Source organism: Pseudonaja textilis, chromosome 6 (genome assembly GCF_049901715.1).
Source record: "Pseudonaja textilis isolate UNSWEBS1 chromosome 6, rPseTex1.2, whole genome shotgun sequence".
Lineage (NCBI taxonomy): Eukaryota > Metazoa > Chordata > Lepidosauria > Squamata > Elapidae > Pseudonaja > Pseudonaja textilis.
In genome coordinates, this window is record NC_141995.1 from 31,231,043 (window position 1) to 31,244,954 (window position 13,912).

At 34.6% G+C, this 13,912-nt stretch overlaps 1 long non-coding RNA gene across 3 annotated transcripts in view; it reads right to left on the reverse strand.

Moving 5' to 3' along the window:
- Positions 1–491: 491 nt before the first annotated feature.
- LOC148125438 (uncharacterized) overlaps positions 492–13,912 on the reverse strand; it is a 66,156-nt gene continuing 52,735 nt past the window's right edge. The window contains exons 4-6 of one of the 3 annotated variants that reach the window (XR_015744207.1): positions 4,049–4,212; positions 2,452–2,638; positions 492–567 (exon numbers count right to left, since the gene is read on the reverse strand). This is a non-coding gene — a long non-coding RNA (uncharacterized LOC148125438). Of the gene's footprint in view, positions 568–1,257; positions 2,639–4,048; positions 4,213–13,912 lie in introns of those variants that run through there. The other 2 variants (XR_015744205.1, XR_015744208.1) reach the window with 2 other exon arrangements.

Here is a 13,912-nt window from a genome sequence, read left to right on the forward strand (position 1 = left end):
TCAATCTTCTATAAGATTTTTAAAAAATCTTGAGTGTTAGAGCAACCTGCCTGGAATTTGGAATGTGATCATGTTCTGATTGTGGGTTTTTCAATGTTCATTTTTGTTCTGTGTTTTAATTTTAAGTTAGCTGACCAGAATAGCAGGTTGAGAGTTTTTGGCCATATAAATTGAAAAAAATCAGTGAGCGAGTGAGAATCCGATTAGGAATCTAGCTACTTGGTTGGCTTGTTCTTCCAGGCTTTGAAACAAAATGTGGCTGAAATTCTTCAGGGACCCATAGGGTTATGCTTCCAAAGTCTAGAAATATGATATCCAGGGGGTTTGGTTCATACTCTGTACTTCAGCAATCTTTGCAATATACTTATTCTTGGTTGTTAATAGTGTTATTATACACAAGATGTCATGCAAGGAAGTATTGAAAACACTTGACTTTTTTTCAGACTCCAGATCCTCAAATACAATACAAAATAGTCCAGATAATCTCTAACCTTTGAAGGCCTTCTGGAGCTGGAGCTCAACAATTACTTCACATGTGCAGATTCCTGAAATATGTTTTCAGTTGTTCTAGAGTAATATTAAAATTAAAGAATAATATATTATTATTATTCTAAAAGCTATATACATAGACTTCCAAAGAGCATGTGAATACCTAATACCTACAAGTATTCAGTCAGAATATGGAGAAATTTGTGATTATGCTGTTTTATATTCATTTCTTGAAGCTGATATCAACAATCTCACCAGATCTGCATATTTCCACTTAAGGGAAATTATATATTAAATAGGAACAGAAAGAAACAAGTTCTCATAAGCCTACTGGAACCAATTAGTAGGAAATACATATATACTGTTAACACTGGAATCAGGTACCATCAGCAAAGTATGGTAAAAGAATGGGTGGGCAAAAAGCAATCCCTGGTAGTAATAGTGGGTTAGTGGTGGAGATTCATCTCAACTGTAGAACATATTAGAATGAATGGGAAGAATGTATCGGATTTATGATATTTATTTATTTTGTTACTTATATGAGTTACTGGAAATTAGAGGACAATTTTTTGTGTGTGGAGGGCAGCCTTTACTTGAGGAAGTCTTGAAATGGAGGTAGGGAATGTTCTTAAGTGGAAAATAATGACCAGGTTCATAATCTTTCGTTCTTTATCTGTAGAAACAGTTGAAGCTATTCAACACAAAAGTTATTAAGTGGCAGAAATGTGTCATTGCCTTTCAGGATCCCTATCATTAACTATTGTGCATCCTATTAGTATTTGGTTTAGTATTAATCGGGGAGCAGCCAGTGAAAACAAGGCTGCAACATTGCATACCTGACCCACATCTGTCCACCAACATAAATTCCCATTTATAAAGTGAAGTCCTTGGTCTCTGAGCTTGGTTGCTCCTTACTAGCACTGATGATGTTACCTAATCTGGGTAATGAAACATCTACAACAGGGGTCTTCAAACTTGACAGCTTTAAGACTTGTGGACTTCAACTCCCAGAATTCCTCCTCCACTCATGTTAGCTCAGTCCACAAGTCTTAAACTTGCCAAGTTTGAAGACCCTTGATCTATAAGCTCAGAGAGCACCAGGGATCTCTCATTTCAACCATGAGCTGCAAATATTGTCCTTTATTGTTTATAAGTTTATTTCAAATTAAAACAATTGTGGTTAGTTAATAAGTTAGATTGAGGCCCCTCAGGATCCTCATTCTTAATTTTCTGTGCTTTGACACTTTTTCTTTTTTCTCATTTTGTCCTTATGCACTACACTACCCCCACTTACACAGATACAAAAGAAAACACCTTCCACTAGCTTGCCTGCAGGCCGTCAGACAGGCAGACAAATCTTACTGTATGTCTTACAATCTTTTTGAAAAAATGGTGGAAATCTATGTATCTTTCACAGGGAGGCTTATGAACTTTTGTGGCAAAGCCAAGTTATTTGCTGACAACAGCAACTTTAGCTTTCTCTTGGGCTCATATATGACAACAAAAATACCACACTTACTAAGAATAAGATTTTTACAGTTAAACTTTCACCTTATTGTTAGGAAAGTATGTGCTGCTTACAATGCAAAAAGATTTTCCTTTGACAAGTTTAAGACGAAGTAATGAAACAGTTGCTTATGTTAAACTGATAACGTAGTTCGCTAAATAAATCAGGGTTATTGCACATTCAATTGTTGTTTTTAAAAGTTTGTAAACTCTCTCTATATATAATGTCTGGGTGGGAGCACATGGATGCATGTTGAGTATTTTGGTTTTGAACTAATTCTGGCATTGGCTTTATTATATGTAGCATCAAATAAGAAGTAGTGATTCTTCCAACTCTGAATTCCACAGCAGAGATGGGAATTTCCCCCATCTTGCTGGTGAAATTTGAAACCAATGGTGGGCTAATGCCAGAAGTCTATACATCTGCACAGGGACAATACAACCCATAAAACATACCTCCTCATATATTTACTTAGGTATACCAAACTCACTTACTTTCTTTCTTTCTTTCTTTCTTTCTTTCTTTCTTTCTTTCTTTCTTTCTTTCTTTCTTTCTTTCTTTCTTTCTTTCTTTCTTTCTTTCCTTTCTTTCTTGCATATTATAAATCCAATTCTGTATGTTGCTCTGCTTTTTCCCAGGGCTCTAAAAATAGAATTCACAGAGAAGAACTGTGTTATCTCTACCCTACCATCTTATTGTTAAATGATCACTGTTTATCTCAGCAACTGCATATTGAAAATTCATTTTCTCAGCTAGTTTGTATCATAGGAAAATTGATGAAATAGTATGTTTAAGTCTCAGGAATGGCATAGAACAATCAGGCAGTTCAGTTCTTTATCTGCACTCTCCAAAGAGATAGAATCTTGCCAGACTAAACCTTTACTAGTCTCTCCCTAATGGATAAACCCTGGGAGATTCTAAACTAGAGGTGGTATTCAGCAGGTTCTGACCAGTTCTGGAGAACCAGTAGCAGAAATTTTAAGTAGTTCGGAGAACCAGCAAATACCATCTCTAACTGGAGATTTTACAAGATCCTTCCCTTTCCATGCCCACCATGCCCACAGAACTGGTAGTAAAAAAATTTGAATCCCACCACTGTTCTAAAGCAAAGGTTTACCTGTCAGTTGTGTTTAATTCTAGGGCATGCTACTATCTCCATTTCTTGGCCAGGGAGCCAGTGTAGTCTGAACATGGCCAGCATTGCTTTACACCAAATGTGCATAGAATGCTGTTATCCTCATACCAAAGTGGTACCTATTAATCTACTTGCATTTGTATGCTTTCAAACTGCTAGGTAGGGGGAGCTAAGGTAAGTAATGGGAGCTCAGTCCATTGCATGGAGCTTGGGTCTAGAACCCGGGCTGTATACACTCCGTATCAGCATCTTTAACTGTTGAGCCATTGAGTCCCAAAGGAGATTCTAGGGAATGGCTATTCTAACTCTGTTCCTTTATCTCTGATCCTGCTCCGGGCTGTGTTATCCCCCTTTCTAGGAAACTGCCTCTTCACTATAGTACATCACACAATTTCTGTCTCTGTAGGCACAAAACATAATATTCCCTTATTTTTATGTTATGTACAAATGTGATAATCACATTTTCCTTTCTCTTGCTCATCTTGTCTACAACTATTTTGTACAGTGTAGGTCTAGAACAGAGCCTCTGTATTTTGTTTGGGCTGTTGTGTCTGCTATGCATATTGTGTTGTTTCTTGAATCCATCCATAACAGAGAAATTTTTTTATTTTCCTGTAAAAATGTTCAGTTATACTTTTCAATAGAAGATATTTAAGAATACTGATAAAGTAGGCTAATTTTTGTGAGTAGTATACTTATTTTATTCTGCAAACGTTTTAAAATTTATAAAATGCTATCAGGAAGCTTTTGCAATTCTATAGAAAACTACACCAAGTTTTCAAATATCTAGATTTCTGTTATTTATTTGAAAAGATGAACTCAGATAGATTTGTATTACTAGATATACAATATTAGAATAGCTTCTTATATTATGAGTGATTATTTCATTTGGATAAGATCAAATTATACTGTCATACTTGTTAATTTTCTTGATGATAAAGAAAATGCTTCTTAAAGTTTGAGAACAGCTGAAATATGGATTCTGTCTTAAATAGTGGTTGATAAACTTGGCATTGGAGTTCTTCTCTTCATTTCTTCCTTTATGTTTTTGTATCTCTAGTTTCTTCAGAGACAATTCTGCCTATAAAATATGTCATATGAAAAACGTATATCAAAGTATTCAAATTTGCTATGAATAGATTTCTAACTGCTTCAGTAAGATGCTTTTCATAAATGCGCATTATTTCAAGCCAATCTAATTCAAGCATTATATAATATAAAACTGTGATTTCATTATATATAAAGTCTATAGTAATTATGCTGGTTAAAAGCCTACAAAAATATACTCAGATTCTAAAAGATACATTTTTAAATTGCAAGGATGTGGGGAGTAAGCAATAAATCATGAAGTGTTAACTAGGCTATTTTATTGTCAACATCTCCATTAGACACTCATGTCACAAGTAAGACTGGTAAATTAGGAACTGTATAAACTGGAAAAATGTATGCAATCTAAGTCCAATTTGGCATTGGTAGCACATATCACCTCATGAAACATCAATTATCACATTTTTTGCCTCTAATTTTTTAGAGGCACTTAGAAATCTGTCAGCATTTAACAATTCATGTTTTAATATATGTTATATACAGAGAATAATGCTGAAACACAATATACATTATATACAGAGAATAATGCTGAATACAACTGAACATGACAGATGATAACTATCTTTCTGTTACAGTAGTCTGTTGTAAGTTCTACTTCTATAATCATGTAACAAAGCAGGTTAAAAACCTTCCTGCTTTAGATCTATATATCTGAGGTTGCCGCTTTTTTTAAAAAAACTGCTGAATCAAGACACTAAGAAGGCTCTTAAGGAGAAAAAACTTTGATCAACAATGAATAAGATTTTTTAAAAAATCTTGAACAAAGTATTCCAAAAGTTTTCATACTTAAAGCTGCCAAATGTTGATGATTACCTTATATATAGTGTTTTTTACAACCCCCTACATAATTTTTCTTAATACAAAGAAAAAGATTTAAACATTGAAATGCTAGTCTTTGTAAAGTTGTTTTTAAATGTCAGAGGAGGAAATACAATCTAAAACCTGTCTGTTAATTAAAAAAAATCTACATATAAATTATATATTTGCCTATTTTATGTATAATCTCTAAATTTACCATATTAAAGAAATCTATTTAAAATTTGTAAAATGTATGATCTATTAATGAAGAATACATCATCAGGTAACACACATACACAAACACACACACACACACACACACCACGCCACGCAAGAGAGAAACATATAATGTTTATAATGATCCAATATGTAAATGATCCAAACTATGTAATTGGATTACTTTGTGCATGCAAATATGTAATTTGTGTCATTTGTATGATGACCTCATTGTGCAAACAATGTTACTTATTGCTTCATGGAGGCTCATGTATACAAACATAAACACAACCATGTGTATGCAGCACTGGATGTTCTCCATATGTTTTTGAGTACTAGAGATTATTTTAGGTTTGGAAGGTGGCAATTTTACCAAATGAGTTGTCAGATGATACTATAATTAATAAATAAGATGTAAATGAAATGTAAGAAAACAGCATATAACATACACAATGGAAAGGGATATAAAACTCTATAATGTTGAAAACTGATAGAATGATGAAAGAATGGAAAAAATAAATTGAGCACATTGTAATTAATTTCAACCTTGGCAAAAGAAAAATCTAATTCTAGGTTAATTTAATGTTCCTGGAATAGTTTCAGAATACTAACTTTATCTTCTGTAGACAGTTAATCTGTTTCTTCTTCACAACAGTGTGTTTAGCAAAGGAAGTTACACATGAACACATTCTTTGGCTAAGATAGGGGGAATCGTATCTATATTTTCAAGGGGAAATTAAAAGAAATGGAAGAAGAAATAATGTCAAGGAAAACAAATCTTTCTGTATTTTTTTCCAAAAGAATGAAAATTAGAATAGTTGTCTGAAACTTTACCAAAACTTCTCACATGTCTGTTTATTTGAGATTGTCCAAATGTATGTGGTTTGAGTTGAGCAAAAAAGAATCCAGTTTATAAAAATTTAATTTGGCTATGGCTTACATTGGCTGTCTGAAAGGGCAGCAAAGGGAGCTATAAAAACAAAGCTTCTGGAAACCTTAAAAGTTTATCCAAAGTTTTGAGGTAGGTGCTTTCAATTTCAGGCCATAATATGTCATTCACATACAGAAAATAAAGATTACTGACATAACACAGAGTAATTATTTGGTGTGGAATAACCAACTAATGGAAAAGTCCTCTCACTGCTTTTTTTCCATTCACATCACAATCCATCCATTCAGTAAATGGGTGTTATATTTTCAGCAGGGAGCCAGACATGCTACTGTGAGCAGGTAGAATAACCATCTATATCAGCTTAGTCATGTGCAGCTAAAGCTGGATCCAAACCAATGAGAGAACATGGTGGGGTATCTTATATAAATAAATTGAGTAAATAAATATAGGTCAGTGCACAGCCTACTTTGGTAGTTTTCATACACACTCTGTATATCTGTAAAATTCTGTAGAAGAATTAAAAAGCACTTCAGGAAAATGACTTAGGTTTGTGAGAAAATGACATGCGAAACATGGAGACTATTTTGCCTTTTACAAAACATCTGAAAGTAAACAAATAACACATTTAGATCAGAAACAGGCTAACGGTTACTGTATATCTTTCTTCTTCCTGTAAATATTACTTTCCTAACTGAAAGCTACAGAAAACAGGATAGTCTTTGGAGAAGGTGGGTCTGAATCTTATTGCATGAGGAAGGAATGAAGATAATTTTAAATATTCACAGGGGAAGTAAGCCTGTCTGTCCAGTGGCAGTACCTAATTGATCTTGGCTAAATGAAAAAACTCAAGCAGAGTCAGAACTGGTTAGTTTGTGGATGGAGAAGACACTAATGCTAGGTAAGGTGCTTCATGGATGCTCATGTATTCATAAACACAAACATGTGTATGCAGCACTGGATGTTCTCCAGATGTTCCCTCTAGAAGGAAAAAGAAGATTAGCAGCAAGGTGTTTGGACTTACAGTGATGATGAATGCAGCTTTGGAAAACCTGAAAGATCAGATTAGGGCTAGATCAAGGGTGTCAAACTTGTGGCCCATTGGCCAGATGCATCACACACTGGCCATGCACATCCCCATTTTAGTGAAGGGGAAAAAGTCGGGATATGTCACAGGACAACAATGTGATGATGTGAGTTTGATATCCCTGGGATAGATCATCATGGAGAAAATTGTATCAGCACTAGGAATTGACGATGATTGCACATAATCAATCAAACAGCAGGAAACATCAAGATTAAAAAAAATAATTACCTTGGAAGAAGACAGTAGCAAATGAGTTCCATGATGTTGCTAAGAAAATAGTAAGGGTGCATTCACCAGAAGTCAAACATGTCTTGAAAGAAACTTCATCTTTTAAGCTTGTTAGGTTCTCAACTTGCCAATTTTCCTTGAGTTTACTTTGAAAATTGATAGAAAATCACAAGCACTAAATTTTTATGGAAGAAAGTATAAAAATGGATTCAAGTTATCATGTAGTCTATGGATTATAATTTCTCTATTTGTTATTTGTACTAATAAATAGATGGCATTATGTCAATGTTATACAACAGTGAAATACTGGTAACCACCTTTGCTCTTCTTAAATATCATTTCTGACTGTAACTTTTATAATCTCCCTTTTATAAAAAATATACAACCATTCTGTATATCATTAGAGGGATGCTAGAAATAAGCAATTCTGTCAAATATATTTTTCCTTCAGTTTTGTTCCATTTTTAGAACAAGTTTATATTAAAACCATACTACCCTATATTATAACTTTTGTAAACCTCAAATGATGAATACTCTGGCTTTAGGATTGAGAATATAAGGAGCCTAATGTTTTGCTTGAAGAGACACATATCATAATGGATAATATTGTGATATGTGATTATGGGTTTTTTTTAGTCTAAATATGCAGCATGAAGAACTTTTGGGACTAACCGGTCTTAAATTATTTAGAATAGTTGATCACATATTACATATCTGCTCTTTTGATAACCAGCATTGTATTAGGACCACAATATATCACATTATGTTCTCTGTTTATTTTAGTGACCTTGTATGATTTTCTAAATCTATTAACAAACTAAAATGTAGCAATGCAAACTGTTATAGAAGGCGAGAGATAACAACTGGTCAAAAATCATCCAGACAACTCCAACCTTAACTGGGGAAATTCATTCTTCTTGGGTATTACCCATTATTCATTCTATCTATCTATCTATCTATCTATCTATCTATCTATCTATCTATCTATCTATCTATCTATCTATCAAAGTGAAATACCACTCACACAACATCACAAAATCTCCAGAACCGTAAGCTTGAAATTTGGCACGTATATTCCTCTTGGCTTCTAAGTGCTCACTAAGAAAGGATTTTTTGAAATGACCATCAGAGCATTAGTATTTTGTATATTATTATTAACACTCTCTAATGCTAAGGAATTCTATTCCCCCTCCCCACCTGAAAAGAAATCTGTTCCAAATGCAAAACACAAGCAGAGGAGAGGAGTTTCAGTTTTACTTTCACAGCTGTAACCAGCTTTAGTACAGAAGAGTTGAACTAAGCTATGCCCAGGCTTCTTGCTGTCTCCTTCTTGCTCACACAGCAAATACTGTTTCAGTTTCAAAACAGCCCTGAACTCTCTCACACACCGACAGGACACGAGCCAGATGAATACTGATGGTTGCTGGTAGGCAGAGGCAGAATCACCCCCTTGTTTTCTTCCCCCAAAACTAAACGTGGCCAGATAGTTTCATAGTGAACAATGGGTATCAAGCTAGTTATACTATATTGGCACTCTATCATCATATGGGACAGCTGTTCCATAGGTCTGTTCATCTTCTAGGATGACAGCACACACCCCAAAATCAAGTTTCACCATGGAAACGGAAACAAACAAACAACTACCATTCCTAGATGTACTAATCTACAAAAAAACAGATGGCACACTAAGACACACCATATACCAGAAGAAAACATACACCAACCGCTACCTCAATGCCCAATCCCACCACCACCCAGCACAGATAAACTCCGTGGCCAAAACACTAATCGCCAGAACCAAATGCCTGGCAGACAAGACACACATAAAGACCGGACTATGCACCCTGACTAAAGTACTGACAGCCAACGGGTTCCACAAAAGCAAAATCAATGGCTTGATCCACAAAAACACACTGAGACATAATGGAGACCTAGAAGATGAATAGACCTATGGAACAGCTGTCCTGCCCTACATAAGAGGTACTACAGACAAAATCAGTAAGATACTACACAGGCATCACATCAAGGCTGACTTCAAAACAGACAGAAAAATAGCAGCCATCCTTAGAAACCCCAAAGATAAAATTGACCTTGAAAACCAAGGCATATATGAAGTCCCCTGTGCATCATGGCCTGCCACATACATTGGACAGACCAGTAGAAGAATAAATACCCACCTGGAGGAACACAAAAATGCAGTAAAAAAGCTGGAACACACTTCCTCACTAGTCCAACACATGAACTCCACAGGTCATAGCATCAACTTCAATGGCACCAAAACCCTAGCCACTATAGAAAACCCCAGCCACAGAATTATCAGAGAAGCCATAGAGATTGAAAAAAGACCTGAAAGCATGAATAGAAGAGATGATTCCACCAGACTGTCAATTATTTGGAAGCCTGCACTCACAAACAAAAAAATCTCCACACCACAAGCCAGGCAAACACCTGGGCACAAACAGATCCCCCCTGATACCTCCAGCTCAAACACACCCCAACCAGGCACCAAGATGAAACCTAGCTTCCTAACAAATGATAGCTGTCCATTTACTCAGAGCCAAGCTGCACTAAAAGCCTCCAATACAGGAACACAATGTTTCCAGCCAATCAAGACAAAAAAAAAAAAAACAAGCTACAAAACAGACAGAAGATATTAGAAACACCAATCAAGCAGAACAGAGAAAACTCCAAGACCAATAAACACAGACCAAGACTCCCAACCAATCAGGATGAAGAAAAAACCCTTCTGGCACAGCAGTTGGCTAGCCCCAAATTTAAAATAGAAATGGCTGTGAAAGTCTGACTCACAGACGAACACAATACAGAAACCTGATGATGGCAGATGAGATTCTGCCGAAACGTTGCTACAACTTTAAAAGCACAAATATAATGACATGGGAAAATACCCGAACAAAGCTGAATACCATACATACATACATACATACATACATACATACATACATACATATTAAAAAATGCTTCTGTTATTTGATTTGTATTTCAATTGTCTTTTTAATTTCATTCAATTTTTGTAGTGATGCTGCCTTGCTGAATTGCTGCAAATGTTTTTTGGTATTAGCAAAATTCCTAAAATAAATAAATAAATAAAAGACATGAGTTTCTAGGCACCACCATACTGCATCCTAATGCTCATTCAAACAGAGAGGATAGGTTTGCGTTGTGAACATGTCACTTTCCTTATAGCCAATTTTGGCTATATAGCCAAAATACAGCCTTCTTTAATACTAATCCACAGGGTTTAGTTTAAATCATAACATTTTTATGAATTTAAATCCTCTTGAGGATGTTTTTTTTACTGTTAATATTGTTGCATGATGTTGCTCTGCCTCACCTCTTTAGAAGAAAGATGAAATAACACATAAACTTCAGCATTTTAGTAGTAAATTAAAGACACTAGGTGGCACCAGAAAAGTGAGAATAAGAAAATAAATTCTAGGTTAAGGACTTCTGTGTATGCACCTTTAAGCTATTTGAGATTACAAATAAGCAAATTTAGAAGATTGTTATCTACCCTCTGGAGTGAATTTTTTTGATTGACTTGACCTTTTCCCTTGACAATCTGCATCCTTCCAGAGCCAAGTGTAATACCTTTATATTTGCACAAGTAGAAAATGAGATGATTTTTTTATACTATGCTTATATTATCTATATATACCCATGGTGCTATAAATACAATTGGTAATATTTATGAATAAAGTAAAATTAAGTGTTAATACAGTATCCAGTTGCCACGATAACCCTACTTGCAGAAATGTGGACATTTTGGATGTTATCAGGGTAGGATATGTAAATGTTCCATTTTATACAGTACTTGAATCTAATCTTTCTAAGATAATGAAGAAAAGCACTTCTCAGTTGAAGTTATATATTCGAATACATGACATGCATGTAGGCAAAAATGCTATTCCATTGTTTTTCCAAATTGTGAACTAGAAATTTCAACATAAAAACATGATAACATTACAAGTTTCTTACTCCCCTGGATTTAAAATATGGTTCCTCTATATTTTTCAGTTGGAGAAATCAACATTTTATGACAAGTACTTCTACATATTTGAGTGATAGATATTAAGGTAAAACCAGATTTATCCATCCATATAAGGAACTGTAGGCAATCTGCTAGTATACCTAGGCACATTCATAATGCCTACTGAACAAATGAAAAAGACTAAAAAAAGATTTAGCAAAGGTGCTTGTTATTTTTCTATTTTTTGCTTTAAGACTAATACATCTTTAAAAAGTATCTGTTTTCCATAAATTGATCTTGTGTTCCAACTGCTGCCTCCCACTAGGATTTTCATTTAAGCACGATGTTGTTGGCTAAGCAAAGTTGTATGGAAACAAAGTAAACAGGGTGGAGTTCTGTTATTTGGAAAAATGTAAACAGTATAGAAAACAATGAATTTAAATGAAGGATGAGGGGACTCTTTTTACTGAGCCAAGAAATAGATGTTGACTTGGTGCTGTAATTTAATTCCTTGCATGGTATTAAACCTAAAAACATGAAATTCATTGTGAGACTCAGGAAAACAACAAGCAAAAGAATTTTCTTAAGTTAACATTAGGAAAGGTAACCCTGAATAAAGGGCAACTCCACTGAGAGCTATTTTCCATTGCTGCCTCTTAAATGAAACTTAAGACAGAGTGTTATACCTGAAGCTGTATTCTAATATTCCCTTGCTTTGAAAATGATTTACAGTCAAAGCAATTAATTAAAAAAAAAAAACCCAACTGCTGAAAACCGAAGTCAATTTTAACTAGTTTGGTTTGCAAACAATATGATCAATTAATCCTCTGACTCTATGTTTAATTCATATACTATAAGTAGAGCTGTAGCCAAGCAGTCTACATTTTTGGAGGTTGGTCTGAAAAAAAGTATCTTTGTTTTTTGAACAAATGATTTCTCTTTAAAAAATAAAAGCTTAAGTTCAACAAATACAGAGAGTGAATCAAGGTTTTTTATTTTAACACATAAACATCGCTATCCGGTGGAATATTGCTTATGTGTACAGCAATTCCACTGCTCTTTGACAGCATTAGTGCTTCCAAGGTTCTGCTTGTTGCATAATGGCAAAACGAAGGACAAAGACATTGGTGATCTTTCTTTCTTCTCCTGTTACTGCTCTTTAAAACAAATTTTTTTCTTCTGGTGCTAGCAATAAGACGGAATAAATTTAGTCCAAATCAAGTGCTGGCCTAAATTTTTGGCAGTTATGAGGTGTGGAAGAAAAGGAACACATAAAATCCTTTGGCTGTTTAATCACTTTGAGCCTGTCTCTGACTCCTTCAGTGTCCCCTGTTATTCTTTCCAGTGTCAGAAAGTTCCAGTTCAACCAAAGAAGCTGACAAAAAGTTGAAAAATAAAAACAGTGTTCAAATTTCCTACAAGATTGGAGTGGGGGGTAACGCAAGTGACCTCTAGATCATTTCATTCATTGATAAAGGGTTATGATAGCATTGCAGTGTCAGGGATGGAAGGGGCAGGGGTCCATTCTATTTCATACATATATGCACCAAGAATGTGAGTATAATGGGGCAGTTTTCAAGACCTTGCCAAAAAACAAACAAAACAAACAATATAGTTTGAATTATTTGATGCTGATTGAGGAGATAAGATATTTGGAGGCATGCCAATTTTTTTTTAGTGCTTGTGGTTTATGGTAAATAGAATTCGGAGAGTAGATTTTTCTTTCATTTCTGTTTTTCATGATTTGAGACATTCAAGGCAATTATGTGTGAAATAGCTCTGTTTTCCATGGCTGTCTTTGGGCTATTTTTAGAAATGGCTAGATGTATTTCATTTCACTTAGTCAATGTCCATATTCCAGGTAAATGGACATTTTATAGAAATAGTAAATCAATGCTTTTTTCCCTGTTGCTAGGCATATACTATTAATTGAACTCATTTAAAGGGATGAAAAAAAGTATATAATGGAGTCAACAGAAGCACCTATGTTTAACATCTTGAAAGGAAAGATTCCATTCTGTTTGTATTTTGTTATTCTTTTAAAACTGGAATAGGTATGTTCATATCACACATTAGCCCATATTCAACTTGACCCTGCTTCTGTTTTAAAATACTTCCACCAGTTATATGTTGGAATGTTAGTTGATGTCTATGCATTTCTATTCAACGTATGTTCTTCTGAACCTGTTAACCTGTTCAAGGTAAATATACATGGAATGTCACTGAAATTTATTTGTTATTTTTACCATTTTCCCTGACTACCAAACTAGACAGTTAGGAAATATTGAACATTATTTAGGTTACATTATTATTGGATTAAGAGTAAATATACGACTGCAAAGTGCACTATTGTAGTAGTAAAAAATTGGAACTTTATCTGCATAGTAAATTATCACATGATAATTTACCACTACCACTGAGATCAGTGGATGACACAATGGTTCCCAAATTATATTTAAATGTTAAGA